The sequence below is a fragment of the Siniperca chuatsi genome, linkage group LG16 (genome assembly GCF_020085105.1).
Source record: "Siniperca chuatsi isolate FFG_IHB_CAS linkage group LG16, ASM2008510v1, whole genome shotgun sequence".
NCBI lineage: Eukaryota > Metazoa > Chordata > Actinopteri > Centrarchiformes > Sinipercidae > Siniperca > Siniperca chuatsi.
This window is the reverse complement of record NC_058057.1, coordinates 20,060,482-20,075,506: the sequence shown is the minus strand read 5'-3', so window position 1 is coordinate 20,075,506 and position 15,025 is coordinate 20,060,482. Positions and strand designations below refer to the sequence as shown.

At 39.5% G+C, this 15,025-nt stretch overlaps 1 long non-coding RNA gene across 1 annotated transcript; it reads right to left on the bottom strand.

Moving 5' to 3' along the window:
- Positions 1-982: 982 nt before the first annotated feature.
- On the bottom strand, positions 983-15,025 carry LOC122863517. The gene is made up of 2 exons (XR_006375024.1): positions 12,721-15,025; positions 983-4,586 (listed from the first exon to the last, which is right to left on the bottom strand). It is a non-coding gene; the product is annotated as an uncharacterized LOC122863517 (long non-coding RNA).

Genomic DNA, 15,025 nt, shown 5'->3' with positions numbered 1-15,025 from the left:
CAGAGATCAGAAACTGGTCAGTCCTTTGGCTCATAGATGAACCCAGAACACTGAGCTGTGATGGCAGTGTGTGTGTGTGTGTGCAGTTAGTACAGACACAGTGCAGGCGGTGCAGCAGGAAACATTATGCAGCCTCAAAGGGTGGGAGGTGTTGTCTAAGATGGAGTTTAGGTTGAGTGATGGTGGAGGCTGGTGTGGGAAGAAGGCTGAGGATGTAACTGATGGAAAAGCTGGAGGAGGGGGGGGGACAGCTGTCATCTCCCCCTTGTGCTATTTATGTCTTTTACAGAATTTGTGCACACACACCATGTTGTCACAATATAGACACTTTTTCTTACTTTTTAAAATAGAGGAGGAGGAGGTTTGACACAATTTACAGAACTCAGGCTGAGCTGACAAGGAGAGAAAAGGTTCAAGGGTGCTCATTTGTCAGGACAGAAAATCAAGAAAAAGGAAATGCGAGGACATTATTAAGGCATATACTGTATTTACAATTTTCAAGCACCATGGTTTCTCCTCCTTCATTTTGTCTACAGAGAAAGATGCCATCTTTGTTATCTGAGGATCAGTAGTGAAAGGAAGTACCCAAACATGGGGAAGGCCCTCAAACAGTCTGGAATTAAAACAATATAAGAGTATCTGAAGGGTGCACATAGTTTAGTCCACTTCTGCAAGTAGGGTGGAAAAAAAATATTTCGTCTTCAAACTTTAATTGCTGAGGACTTCAGGGAAACTTTGAAGCAATTATTTTATTTCAAAAAAGTAAAAACAGGTTACCAAAAGAGAAAAGAAAGACAAGAGAAAAGAACTACAGGAGGTAAACAATCAAGTGGAAAGCAACTGTTGAAAAAAGAAATAATTTTGTGAACACAACTTGCTATCAGTGTTTCAGAAAGGTTTAATATTGGTATGTAAAGTCACTAGTTAGCTAATGCATTGCCTTCAGTTTGAGAACCTTTTTTTTACCTACCTTTTTTCTAAATATATGGACTGGGCCTTTAGGTTTCTAAAGTTTTATTATGCTACTTTTATGTTGCAACAGACAGGGGTAGCACTTCATATTCAGTTTTCTTGTAGTATGAAATATAGTAATACAGTAATCCTCTCAGTGTAGAGTAAGATGGCTTTGTATGTATATAATGTAGACCTAAAAACTGTGACAGAAATACTGTTGTATAATGTTGTAAAACCTTATAATGAAAGCTTCCCACAGTAATTACAGTATATTGAGAAAAATTACCGCTACAGACGCATGTGTTTACTTGTTAATTCAATTATTTGTACAGGTGTGATAATGGATTTATTAAAAAGGGAGGGGGGCCCACAGAGGCTGCATATGTACAGGGCCCAGATTTTTGTGCTATGGCCAGTGCTGAGGATAACACGGTTTTATGCTGCTGTTGTTTGCTCAAAGCTCAAAGCTCAAGTGATCAATTTGAGCCTTAAAAAATGTCTTTAGACTAACAGACTGATACCCAAACAAAGCCAGGAGTGAGGAGACTGTGTCACAGGTGGCACCGTACTTCAATTACAGATTTGGGGCTTTAAGTTAGACTAGATGGCAGCTCTGAGGTGTTTGTTATCTAAAGCACTGTCTAACTGAGGAAATAAAACATGGCGGTGTCAATACCTCATTATTCTTAGAGACTGGATTCTGTGTCTTAGCTGTTAAAACTACACAAGAAAAATACAAAGAAAATGATTATAAACTAAGTTCAGGAACAAAAACTAAGAATCATGTTTAATTTCCTGTCCCAACCAGCAGTATATAACTAACCCCATTTTTCTCCTGATTGTCTTCCCACATCATTCCCTCTTTAACCATTTTCCCTTTTTCTTCCCTCTCTCTCAGTACAGAACCTCAGGGGGGGAAAGATGTCGCCATGGCATGCCTAATCAGCAAAATGTTGCACCCACCCTGAGCGTCAACCCCCTCGGTTCCTCGACTTGACTTTCGTCTGATCTCAATCCCCAATCGACCGTCGTTTGATCCCCTCATGAGTGACCCTTTTTTTAATATCTCTCCAGACTTTCTTTGATCCCTCCATCCCTACACTTAATTTCAATAAGCTAATCAATTCATTCGTAAGTGCATTTAAGATGTTTGTTTTTTTCTAGTAGGGCCTGGTGGCACTACTTGCTGTTTTCCCATTAAATTAGTTTACTAAATTACAAGTTAAACTTGGTACTTCCACCTGACAGAAAAGAGTATACAAGTCGTTATTTTCAACATTATTTCCATATGCATCTCTTGCTTCCCTATATAGCATGACTAAGTGTTGATGCCATTTATTCGTTTTTTAAAACATAGAATCAACTCTGGAACGGTAGTTGTGATACGTGCTGAGGTGTGATACTCTGCTAGCATGTATATTTTTATGTAACACTGACTGTCCTTTGCTCGTTACTCCGGGCCAATCGGCTAGCCAGGCCAGTCAGTCTGGGCCTGTAACCCCTGCAGTGCTTCGCAACCTTGTTGGCTTATGACCCCTAATAATGAAGCAGTATCAACCTGTGACCCCTGATCATAGGTCATAGCTTTAATGTGGCCTAGTCCCGTTTGACTGTCTCATCCACTTGTTGTTCACATCTCTTTTGCTCATATCTCTTTTGTGCTCTTTATCGGAGGTGGCGAAGTTAACCAGACGCACATTTACCAAACTAACCAGTTAGTCCTTATCCCTGAAGCCTTCTCTCTTGTCAAAATGAAAATATTTTTTGAAAACACTTCCAATAAAGTTTTCAAGTGCAGCGTCTTCTGGTGCGCTAAGTCGTAATGGGCTCATTACTGTCCTTTAAACCAGCGAGTAGAAAACACCCACGGCAACTTCGGTCGGCGAGAACTACGAGTTGTAGTTATAGTTGTATGACACAGCATTTTGAGATCTGAGAGCATCACTCAGCTGGGAACAGAGCACACTGACTGTATAATATATGGCTCTTCATCTGAAGGATTTAGTTGTTGGTGGTAAGGTGGTAATCCCAAGATGTTCTGATAAAAGGAGACATTCATTAATGCTGTCCAAAAGTGAACCACCACGGATGCTGAACAACACAGAGCCTGTTTGTTCTGAGTTAGAGGGCACTCTTTGATGGAGCGGGGGCCAATATTGTCACAGAATCTAGGCTCTTAAATCCTTACAAAATAATGCTGTAACTCAGATCAGTGGTGCTTTGTGTTGCCTCTGCTCATATAGACAAAGGCTTTTCTCTGCTCTCCTTACTAAAGCTCTCATTTCAAAGCTCTTCCCCTAGCTCCATTATATCAATTACAAACACCCCCTCACACTACAATCCTGACTCGATTTTCTGCTCTTGGATTTCAAAAATGCATTATTACAAATAGCAGCTGGGGTGCAATTTCCAACATCTATTTTCTTTCCAGCCTCATGGCCAAATTGGCTGCCGGTCTGATTTGAAGCAGAAATGTCTTTTTGATGCACAGAATTTAGAAAAGCAATTTGTAATATATTTCTGACGTTGTGTGGGTTTTTTTGTGTGTGTGAATCATTCTTTACAATGTTCAACAGCGTGAAAAAAGGACTAATCATTTCTGTTTTCTCTAGCTAGAGAAATTACAGAATAAAGACACTGTTGTATATTTTCATTCACATGTCAATCACTCTGTTTTAGGCTTTTTGAAAAGTGTCAGAGTCTATAAGCTGGGTGTTGAAAACCACACCAACTGTTGTAGTGAGCACACTGTTGGCTAAATGAAGCTCGGAGTTTCCCCACTCTAAGTGTCTCATCCTCGGCTATCAAATACTTCGCCAATGACACTAAGTCATGTCATTAGTGTAGCTGGAAGCTGCTGAGAGGCGGAGCTCATAGAAATCAAATAGATCCCTGCGGTGACAGCTGTAGAGGCTGAACAGAGCTACACCAGCCTGCAAAACTTCTGCTGCTAAATTAAGAGGGTTTTCTTTTAAAGCAGCTGGGAGGGAGTACAGCAGGATTATCCAAAATTGCCCCTCACTTTCAGTTATATTGGCCTGTAATTGACTCCAGAAATAAAGTCATATTTTCAAATTAGAGGCAAGCAAGCTGGTTAGCTAGACAAGTTAGACAAAGTCTGTCAGGTTTGTCATTGGCTTTCTTGGCTTAAAGGATCAGTCTGGTCATACTCCATATTTTATTTTTATTGTTAACAAAACCCATAACTTGTCCGAAACCAACAATTAATTGATCCCACTAACAAGTATTGTCTGTGTAACCAAAACCTGATATATCTTATTCCTCTGTGCCACAGAGCTCCATTGTTGTCCAAAACACAGTTAGTCACACTGTTGAACTAGGTGACATGTTCCTTCATTATGATGAACATGGACACTGTCAAATGTGTATTAATTCGCCACTAAACAGTCCAACAAATACACTATTTATTTTGAGTGATGTTTGCTAAAAACTACAATGCCCAGCCAAGGAAATCACTTTGGCCTTTTTAGCCTTGCTAGAGGCATTGCTCTAGGTGTCTCCTTGTTCGATTGATCGGTCCACCACTTTGGCCCAGACAGAATGGATGGATTGTCATGAAATTTTGTGCAGACATTCGTGGTCCCTGGATGATGAATCATACTGACAAATTCCTGCAAAACAAATGATATTCTCATCAGCCTCAGTTGTACTGCAAATGTTAGCATGCTAACATGCTAAACCAAGATGGCGAACATGGTAAACGTTATACCTGATCAACATCAGCATGTTAGCAGTCACCGTGAACAAATTAGCATGCTGATGTTAGCATTTAGCCCAAGTTCAGCCTCTCAGAGTCCCTAGCATTGCTGTAGGCTCTTATTCTCGTTTAAAAATGAAACAATATATGTGTAACCCAATTTTAGATTTTTAAGTTGGAAAGTAGTGGAGGTGTTTTAGGCTTTGTAACTAAAATGTCTTGCATTGCTGTATTACACTGTCCTTTATCACTGAACTGGAGAGCAGACGGTTGGAAATTCCACTTGTTAAAATAAGATGTGTGTGTATAGTACATCTTCTGTATTCTGTATACAGAAGTTTTTAAAGGCAGAAATCTCTTGTAGAACCACTAGCATTGATGACAAACCTTATGAAACCCTGTAATATGGTCATTTTTATGTCCAAGGCCAAGGTCTGCCAAGAGTGTTGCTGTTACACAAGCCAGTAAAGACCTCCATAAAAATATGTGTTTCCTCTTACCTTGATCAGTCCCAGAGCTAAATGTACCACAGAATGAGTGATGCCTCATTCTTACAAGCATCACAAGCAGGCTTACAATTTGATCTGCTAACACTGGGAGTAATGATATGATAACACATGTGTCATGATATGACACTCAAGTCGACACACTCGTATTATTAAAGTCCTAAAGCCAGATATGACTCATTAGTTTTGCATTTTCACATCTCAATAAATTTAGCTGCAGGTTAATTTGCTCTGGCTGTAGACACATGTGGGTGATTATGGTGCTGTGATGGTTTGATAGAAGCAGGGAAGATTTAAAAGCAAAACAGCAATATATTAGCACTGTGTTGAATGACATGGAAAACATTTCAACTAAAGCAATTTGAAGCTCCACCACATTGTATCCTAAGTAGTTACTGGCAGAACTTAAACAGAACACATATGAAGTGATAATGATCAGTTTTCTTTATAACAAAGAGATAATCCCTCTGAGAACTGATGGCAGTGAAGTCTGTGGAGCCCAGTATCATTAAGAGTAATGTTCATAATGGATGTCAAGTGCCATCATTCACTACCAATGCATAACACACATTCTTCTCCCCCAGTTTCAACCAAGAGTTTTAGTTGCCTAACCACAGTCTTTTTCTAGTTCTATTGAAATATTGGCTATTTGTTGGTGATTTGGTGATGAGGCTCATTCACTGCTAAAGCACTGATGCTGAAACACCAGACAATTAGTTCTGCAGAGCTAGACAAATGTGCAATTTAATATTTGTATTCTAATCCTCTTTTTTTATTGTGCATCAGTGCAATGATTCAGACTGATCTGCATCAGCCAGTTGGTCAATGGATGTTTCAAATGGGGCTGTATTCAGCATCGTTTGTTCATAAAAAGGGAGCTTCAGAGAGAGAGATCGAAGGTAAAATGAGTGTTGAGAGCAGTAGAGACATATCAATAATGTAAAGATATTTCGTCAGTATTTTGTCTCAGGTTGGCAATGAGAGTTGCTTTACAGGGAGCACTTCGGTCCAAAATGACTTGACAGATTCTCCAAAGACAACAAAGTCTTTCTCCTGTGTCAGCTCTGTCATTAAGACTGCAGTCTTGTTCGCGGAGCCTTTGTGGAGTCCATTTCCTTTACGGCTCCTCATTGGACACACACCAACACTCCCTACACCTCACTGTCTCCGTTTCTCCTAACATAATGAGGCGTGGCAAGATGAGACTGTACCTTCTGGCATTTTTACGATGAAACTTTGTCAAGGAAAAAGTTAAGTCTATGGATATGCCCACTGAGCAAGGACTTGTGCTTTTTTTCCCCTCCATCATTTTCATTCACAGCAGCATCACACAGTCCTGCAGCAATACCGCATAAAAAATTACTTTTGCTGTAACAAAAGCTGCCCCCTCCTTCCTGGCTTCCACCAAATCCAATTTACTCGTCTCCAAACCACTCTGCCGCCTCTTCGACTGTGATAATCTGTTGATCTGCGAGATCCAGTCAAGGAGAGATTCTGGAGATCATGTTTTAGTATAATTATACAGAGAATTTAGGATGATTACATCTGGAAGTTGCACCAAAAAGAAAACAAAAAGCTATACAAATATATTCAGCAACAACAAACCTGGGAAGGGAAAAGTAGAGTTCTTTAATATATTATCGAGATAACTTTATGTGACAAAATACAGCATCTTGTATAATAATAGATTGGATGATATGGAGCCTCTCAAAGTCATTTACTGGATATTAAAGCTGCCACTTGCAACCTGATATGTTGATGACCCAAAATGGCAGCAGTTGGTAACTGGCTGAATCCAAAAGTGCAGACTTCTCCACACTTGTGGACTTAATGGCCACGTTGCTGGTGAATCAGAGGTCTGTCCAAATCTACAATATATCCAAGTCCACAAGAGGCCTCAGGCAGACTTTCTGTGGACTTCCAGAGAGTCTAATTGGGGTTTAGACTTTACAAGATTACTTATAATTGACAGCAATGTGGAAGTGAAGATGAATGTTGAGGGTACAGTCCAAAATTTACCATGCATGTATATATTTTTAAAGTTATAACGTACGTACACAATAAGTTATAAGTTATATGTATAAGTTAATCTATGTATAGAGGTTTAATATTGCATACATATAGAATATAGATATGACTAATGATTTTGATCTGTTTGTTATAATGTGCAGAGTTGGAAAGGAAAAGTTGGTTTGATGTGAGGATCCTCAGATTGAGGATTGACGTTAATATATTATTAGCAGTGATAAGGCTCATGTAAAGTTTTACTGTGCATAATTATGTATTTCTGTTGTATTATCTAAAGCAGCAGACCCTGCACATATTTTGCATAAACAGCCAATGTCAATATTAAGAATTGTTCACAAAGACAGCTTTGAGATGAACTTTCATTCATATCTATGGAGATGTGTGACATGTGAAGTCCCTCGTTGCCCAGTGCCCTTGCAGACTTGATTTGATGATGGACAGAGAATAAACATTTAGATTCAGCCTAAAGTGTTAAATGCATGCAGCAAACATTTAGCAACATAAATGGTTGCTGATGCTTTAGAGACAAAAGATGCACACAATCGGCTTCATCCAGCCTCCTCGGGACACAGCGCGACCTTGATTCAGTTTAACTGACAGATTTTATATTGATCTTAAGTTTAATTGTTTCCAGTGGGTGGAGATTTTCTCCCTGTGACTTAGAATTTCATATGTGCAACAAACACCATCTCAATTAGTGGAAAACTGCTGCTCTTTTCTGTCACAGCCTAACTTTGTGAGTCATGGTGATAAGATGGATGTAAAGGAAAAATCCTGCCAACTGCGGATTTAAACTTTAAAGAGCAAATCAACTGCATTGCAGCCTTGTTACCATATAGTAGTCATATTTTCGTTCTGTTTCCCCATCTCATGCAGCAGGCCAGTTTGAAGTTGATTAAAAATGTTACCGTCATAAGGGTTTGAAGCTCAGCAGTAAACTGGAGAAAAAGGATGGAAAAGATGATCACCAAGATTTTTTGAGTATGTGAGAATATTCTTTGCTCTGAACTGATATAATCAAAAACTACAAAAAAAAAGGTTTATTATCTGGACCTCCGTCCTCAAATTAAGTTTATTTCAAAATCAAATTCAAAATTGAGCTTTAAATAAGTAACCTCCTCTCATGTTACTAGAAATCCAGTCTGTGGTGTGGAGAGTGTCAATCCATGTTTGTGTCTCTGTTGTGTGACCCCTGTAATTAAGTGTCACTGTAAATCCTGTATTTGGTTTAATTCTGTATCATACAGAATCTTACTTGTTTGTGCTTTGTATGCACTGACAGTGGAAAATTATTTCCTTGAGGACAAATAACCCACCTATCTATCGATCTATCTATCGATCGATCTATCTATCTATCTTAGTCGCAAAGGGCTTCACAACACCCGTGTTGAGAAAATCAATGAGAACACAGAAGAGCTCAACAAAAGTCTCAATTTAGAGAATAAAATGAAAGAAGCCTCCTCAGTCAGAAGTGCAAAGGGACTGGAATAACAAATGAGTACATATTGACAACAAATTGAAGCATTCAGGAGAAATGTTTGCTGCAGGGCATCAACACAAACACTGTTAACATTGTTGTCTGCAAAATCAAGGTCACCATAGCAATGACACCCAGGAGGAGCATCAGCACCATGTTGGTTACCACGGGCAACAGATCCACTGAAGCAAGGCCGGTCAGGGGGTCAGGGGCCACTCGCCTGTCCAGCTGCAGACCCAAACCTGAAATCTCCTATTGATCATAAATGGAGCGCTATGGACTTCACATCAGTCCAGTGTTATCAATCAGAGCTGTTATTCTCTGCAGAGCTCTGAATTATTCATTTGAACAGGGTTCCCCTTTGAACTATTGAACTTCATACAGATTGAAAATATAAGAGCGTGAGGTTATGTCAAGGACTTCTGCTTTGAGAGAAAAAGATTCCGTGCTTTGTTATAGATGGAGCTGCACTATAAGGTAAAGTATGTTCAACTTGCTACTGTTAAGTACTCTCACAGCAGTGATTGATTCATCTTATGTCTCGAACAAAGGTAATGCTCTGTGAAGTGTGCTCCAAACAGAAAAATCACCCTTTTTCCATTTGCACTTCCATTAAATATAAAATTAAATAAATTAACTAGAAGAGTGCACTCAGTAGAGTGAAGATCTCCGCCAGGCCTGGTATCACCAAATGGTGTATGAATAACACGTTTCCATAAACTAATTTTATGCGCATTTTGAAGTATCGCATTAGAAAAGGTTGATGGAACCTGCAAAATTCGAAAAAACGTCCTCAATTTCGCAAAAAGGTTTTTACACTCGGTTGAGGTGGTTTTTGCCTTTTTCGTAAAAGAGTTAATGCGCTTAATGGGAGATGGAAACACCTTTTCCGAATAAGTTCTGACGTAGCAAACATTTAACTCACATGACTGATGAGCTGTTTCTGCTGTGAGAGAAGAAGAAGAAGAAGATTTCCACTCTCGGCATCTTCATGGATATTCCAATAATGTACAAAAGCAGTTGGCAAACATCTGGTTTTGTTTCCAGTTCGCGACCTCTACTTCTTCTAATCTGTTTATTACAGCCATGTGTAACGTAGCCTATACCGCCAACTTCTGATGAAATTACGTTTTGCGTAGCTTAGTTTATTTGCTCCAAACCAGTTGATAGAAACGCACCTAATTCGCATTTTCTTTTTTTGTGACATTTCAAAAAATCACTTCAAATTTGCTTGACAATTAGATGGAAAAAAGGCTAAAGTCATTTCACACCATTTAGTCTCCACTGACTTATATTGTGCAGAGACAATTTCAATTTCAAAGTGAAAATGCCAACAAAAGAAACTGCGAACACTAACATGACCGCCACATATGTTGTCCTTAGCGTAGAGATGGGTGGATGATACAGAAGCTCCAAAGCTTGTTTCATTCCTGTAAGTTTCAATACATTGTACGAGAGCTTGTGTCAAATGAGTATGCAGCATGCAGTCATAAATGTACACAAAAAATATTTGGCTTTGGTCCAGTAGTATGCAAGATTAGCTGCGGCCAGAGACACACACGCACACACACACGACAAGAGATAATGAATGAATCAACGTGATGCAGCAGAGGCTGAGATATCATGACTTTTAGTCTCTAGTATATGTCAGGTTTCAACAAGCAGCCAACCATGCTAGGAGCTCTGTGAGGCTTTATTTTTTGCACAGTGTTACTTTTGGGCATAATGCGAATGTCAGCATGCTAACATGCTCACAATGTCAATGCTAACACGCTGATGTTTAGAAGGTATAATGTTTAACATGTTCACCATCTTAGTTTAGCGTGTTAGCATGCCAACATTTAATATTCAGCACTAAACACAAAGTACAGCTGAGGCTGATGTTAATGTTAGTTTTGCAGGTATTTGGGTCATAAATTGAAGTGTTGGAGAATTCAAATTTTGACCTGATGATGTCACTAGATTAAAAATCAGAAGATCACCAAAATTACAATTCGTCCTGAGGGAGACATGAGTGTGTGTGTCAAATTTTATGGCAAGCCATCAAATTGTTGTTGAGACTTTTAACACAAAACCACAAATGTCAACCTCATGGTGGCGCTACAGGAAAAGTCAGAGGATCACCAAAGTCAGTAGGATTCATCATCTGGGAACCATGAAGGTGTATACAAAATTTCATGACAATCCATCCAATATTTGAATCGGTACACATGGACAATAAACTGGACCGGGCTAAGAACACTCAAGCTCTCTACAGGAAGGGCCAGAGCCGCCTCTATTTTCTGAGGAGGCCAAACTACACGCCATCTTGGACAGTGTCTCCCACCTGCTCCATGACATGCTGGTCAAACACAGTACCTTCAGCGAAAGACTCATGCCCCCAAAATGCACCACAGAGTGCCACAGGAAATCATTCCTGCCTGTGGCCATCAAACTCTTTAACTCCTCCCTCTAAGTGTCAGTCTATATGACCTTAAGGTGATAAACTGGACATTGGATCATTGACATCACTGTAATACTTGAAATAATTGTGCAATATAATCTGTTTTCAGATATTTATTTAATCATACTTCTATTACTGCTGTGCAATATCCGCCGCTCAAACTCATCTTAATAAGCTACACTTAACTTGACAGTACTCATTATTGCACAACAGATTCTGATTCTGATTTGTTGCATTCATTTAAAGGAGACCATGCTCCGGGAAAAAACAAAAACAAAAACTGCCATATCTGCACACCTGTCTTTTACAGCTGTAATCTAATAAATACACGTATCTCTATATCGGTGTCTCCTGCCTGTCTGTCCGTAACAATAGTATTGTAAACTTCTGTGCAGTGTTTGGACATCTAAGCCTTCAGATTCATGAATTTCATACTGGACTTCATTTCATCAACTCACCGGTACCTGAAGTAAAACTCCTGCACCAGTGCAGCCCCTTGCATTTTTTTAACATCTGTTTCCGATCTGAACGCCTAGTTAGATCCTCTTTGTCTGATAAAGGCCACATCTTTCAAACTCTACTGATCACCTGTGACAAAGACTTTTTTTTAATATATTACAAGTATTTTAACAGGCGGAGTAGTACTTTCCATGTCTATGTACTTAACTGACTTTGAGGTGTAAAATCAGTTCAATGTCCCTTTTTTAAGTTGCTCTGCAGAATTTTGAAGGGTGGTAGTTGCCACTTTTTCCCTGTTTGCATTCTTTACTCAGTGCCTGCTCTATCAAAGCACCAGTGACTGGATGCAGAGTGGGAGGGAATAAGCAGCAACGATTGCCTACATTTACACTGAAAAGGTCAGGCCATTTTTTATTGAATTTCCCCCTTTTTTCCAAAGATGTCTCCAGCGACTGTAACACACAGCTGCTCCAACATTTGCTGTAATCAACATCAAATCACTTTACCAATAAGTTTTCTGCAGTTCCACCAAGTTTGTATAAAGTCAATGATTTTTTCTCCCTGCTGGCTATTGAGGAGTAAAAACCCAGAAAATTAAAGAATGAGATTTGATTCATGCTTTTTCTTTACTCCATTAACTTTGGTGCATGTGAGAATGTCAGCAAGAGGTGGAGGGACACATTCACCCGGTAGGTGTAATTTTCTTTTTGTTTGGTGACTGACATTTTGTCTGTCTGCACCCGTGGATGCAAAATTTTACTACTGCCACTTAGTCGTTTTGATTCTTTTTGGACAAACGGGCATCTGTTTAAATATGATGGGCTTCATCTAAACAGGAAAGGAACTCAAAAATTAACATGGAATCTAATTAACTTTATTACTTTTAGCCTAAATTGATGGTTTCCCCAGCAAGACCTTGCCCAGCATCCTGGCTCTGTTTTTAATAGTCCTATCCCAGAGAGTGCGAGTCCTGCTGGTGCTGGTTCTGTTTCTCCTTCCTCTGCAAATTCATTAATTCCTGTTAGGATTACTGAAAGACTGTGCACATTACCTAAATCTACTCACAGTCTGCACAGAAACAACCTAATCACAGTTAAAACCACTTCTTCAATCTCTGTCATCCTTGCTACCTCACCTCATGCCTCCTTGGCTGGTCCTAGTTCATCTCCATCTCACATCCCTGTAGTGTTTGGGCTATTGAATGTTAGATCACTGGCAAATAAATCATTTTTCTGCAATGATTTCATTGTTTCCAAGCAGTTCGATTTCCTTCTGCTTACTGAGGTGTGGTTAAGTCCAGGTGACTGTGTTGCGCTGAAGGAAGCTTGTCCTCCAGGTTTTAATTATTTTCAGCAGCCTAGGCTTTCAGGTCGGGGAGGTGGACTGGGAGTGGTAGTGATTCACAGAAAGAATTGTAAATTTTTCCCTGTACTCATTTGGAAACTTCTCATTTGAATCACTTGGTTTTAAGATTAATGGCAAGAACCTGCTACTTTGTGTTTTAATCTACAGACCCCCAAAATCTACCTCTGGTTTTATTCAGGAATTCTCTGATCTTTCAGCTTTGATTATGCCTCATTTTGACAGTCTTGATTTCAGGTGATTTTAACATACATGTTTGCTGCCCCTCTGGTTCCTCTTTTACTATGGAGTTTATATGGACATTGTGAATTCCTTTAATCTTATTCAGGTGAGGGTCCCACCCACCTAAAGGGACACACCCTGGACATTGTTCTGTCCTCTGGTTCTAGTCTAGATAGTGTTGCTCTCTGTATTTTTAAGTCCCTGCTCCCACAGAGGCAACCTATGTCTCTTCTCGTGTTCTCAATACTTATTCTGCTGACAGATTCCATTAGGCCTTTACCACTACATCTATACATAGCAATAACAATATGTCTACAGAAGAATTACTAAACAACTTCAATGCCACTTGTAAAGCTGTACTTGGCTCCATTGCACCTGTAAAAATCCAGAAAGTCAAAGCATCTCACAGCACGCCATGGATAAATAAAGAGGAAATGCAGACAAGCAGAGCGTAAATGGACCATCTTAATGTTTCATATCAAAGTTTAAAATAACTAATGTCTATTTATCAGAAATCAGTAAATGAAGCCAGGTCCTCCTATTTCTCTACAACAAACCGTCATAACCCCAGAATTCTTTTCAAAACCACTGAATCCGTGATTAACCCTCCTCCTATCCGACTAACTAAAGCCACCCCAATGACCAATTTTTATTTCCTTCTTTACAACCAAAATCAATGAAATAAAACTCGGGATTGGTCTTGTCACCAGTGCCCCTTTTTTGCCACGCTGCAAACCTGCAAAATGACTTTCAGGTCATTTCACTGTGCAATCTAAAAGGACACAATGGACAAATTAAAGCCCTCATCGAATCCTTCAGATTCTATGCCTGCCAGATTTCTTTAAGAGGTTTTTAACAGTGTTGGGCCCACTATTTTATTGATTGTAAATAGTGCTCTGTCCACTGGCTGTGTTCCCTCTTGCCTTTTTATCAAAAGTTTTAGAGAAGACTGTTTACGTAGAGTTGACTTCTTTGATGGATACTTGTGATATCTTTGACAAATCAGGTTTCCGTTCACGTCATAGCACCAAATCTGCTCTTATTAAAGTGACAAAGAACCTTTTACTCACAGCTGATGCTGGTGATTGTTCAAATTTAATTCTTCTTGATTTGAGCTCGGCATTTGACACTGTGGATCACTCCATCCTACTGGACTGCCTTGAACAGGGAATTGGCATCAGGGACACTGCTCTAAAAAGGTTCCTATCCTATTTATCAAACAGGAGTTTCTCAGTGGTCATGGGTAATGCCTCCTCTTCTGTGGCCCCTCTGACCTGTGGTGTTCCCCAAGGGTCCATCCTTGGCCCCTTGTTATTCTGTATATACATGCTGCCACTGGGACAGATCACAAAATCCAGTACCATTGTTGACAGATGCAGATGACACACAAATCTATGTCCCATTAAAAACCAGCTAAATGAAAATAAATCTGAAATAATTCTCTTCGGTCCCCCAAAGTCCATCCCTATCATACAGAAACACCTTGGATCCCTGTCTTCAAATGTCAAACCTGCAGCCAGAAACCTGGGTGTGATATTTGACAGTGAACTTACACTTGAAAAGCAAATTCCAAATGTTGTTTGATCATGTTTTTATCAATTAAGGAGCATCTCAAAGATCAGTTGTTTTCTCTCTTGACCTGAGCTCGAGAAGGTCATTCATGCTTTTATTTCTTCTCGGTTAGACTATTGTAATTCATTGTATTCTGGTTTGAGCCAAAAAAAACATCTTACACCTTCAGCTGGTACAAAACACAGCCGCTCAGCTTTGAACAAGCACTAGAGGAAAAGATCATATCAGACCTGGTTTGGCTTCTCATCATTGGTTACCAGTTAGTTTTAGAATTGATTTTAAGA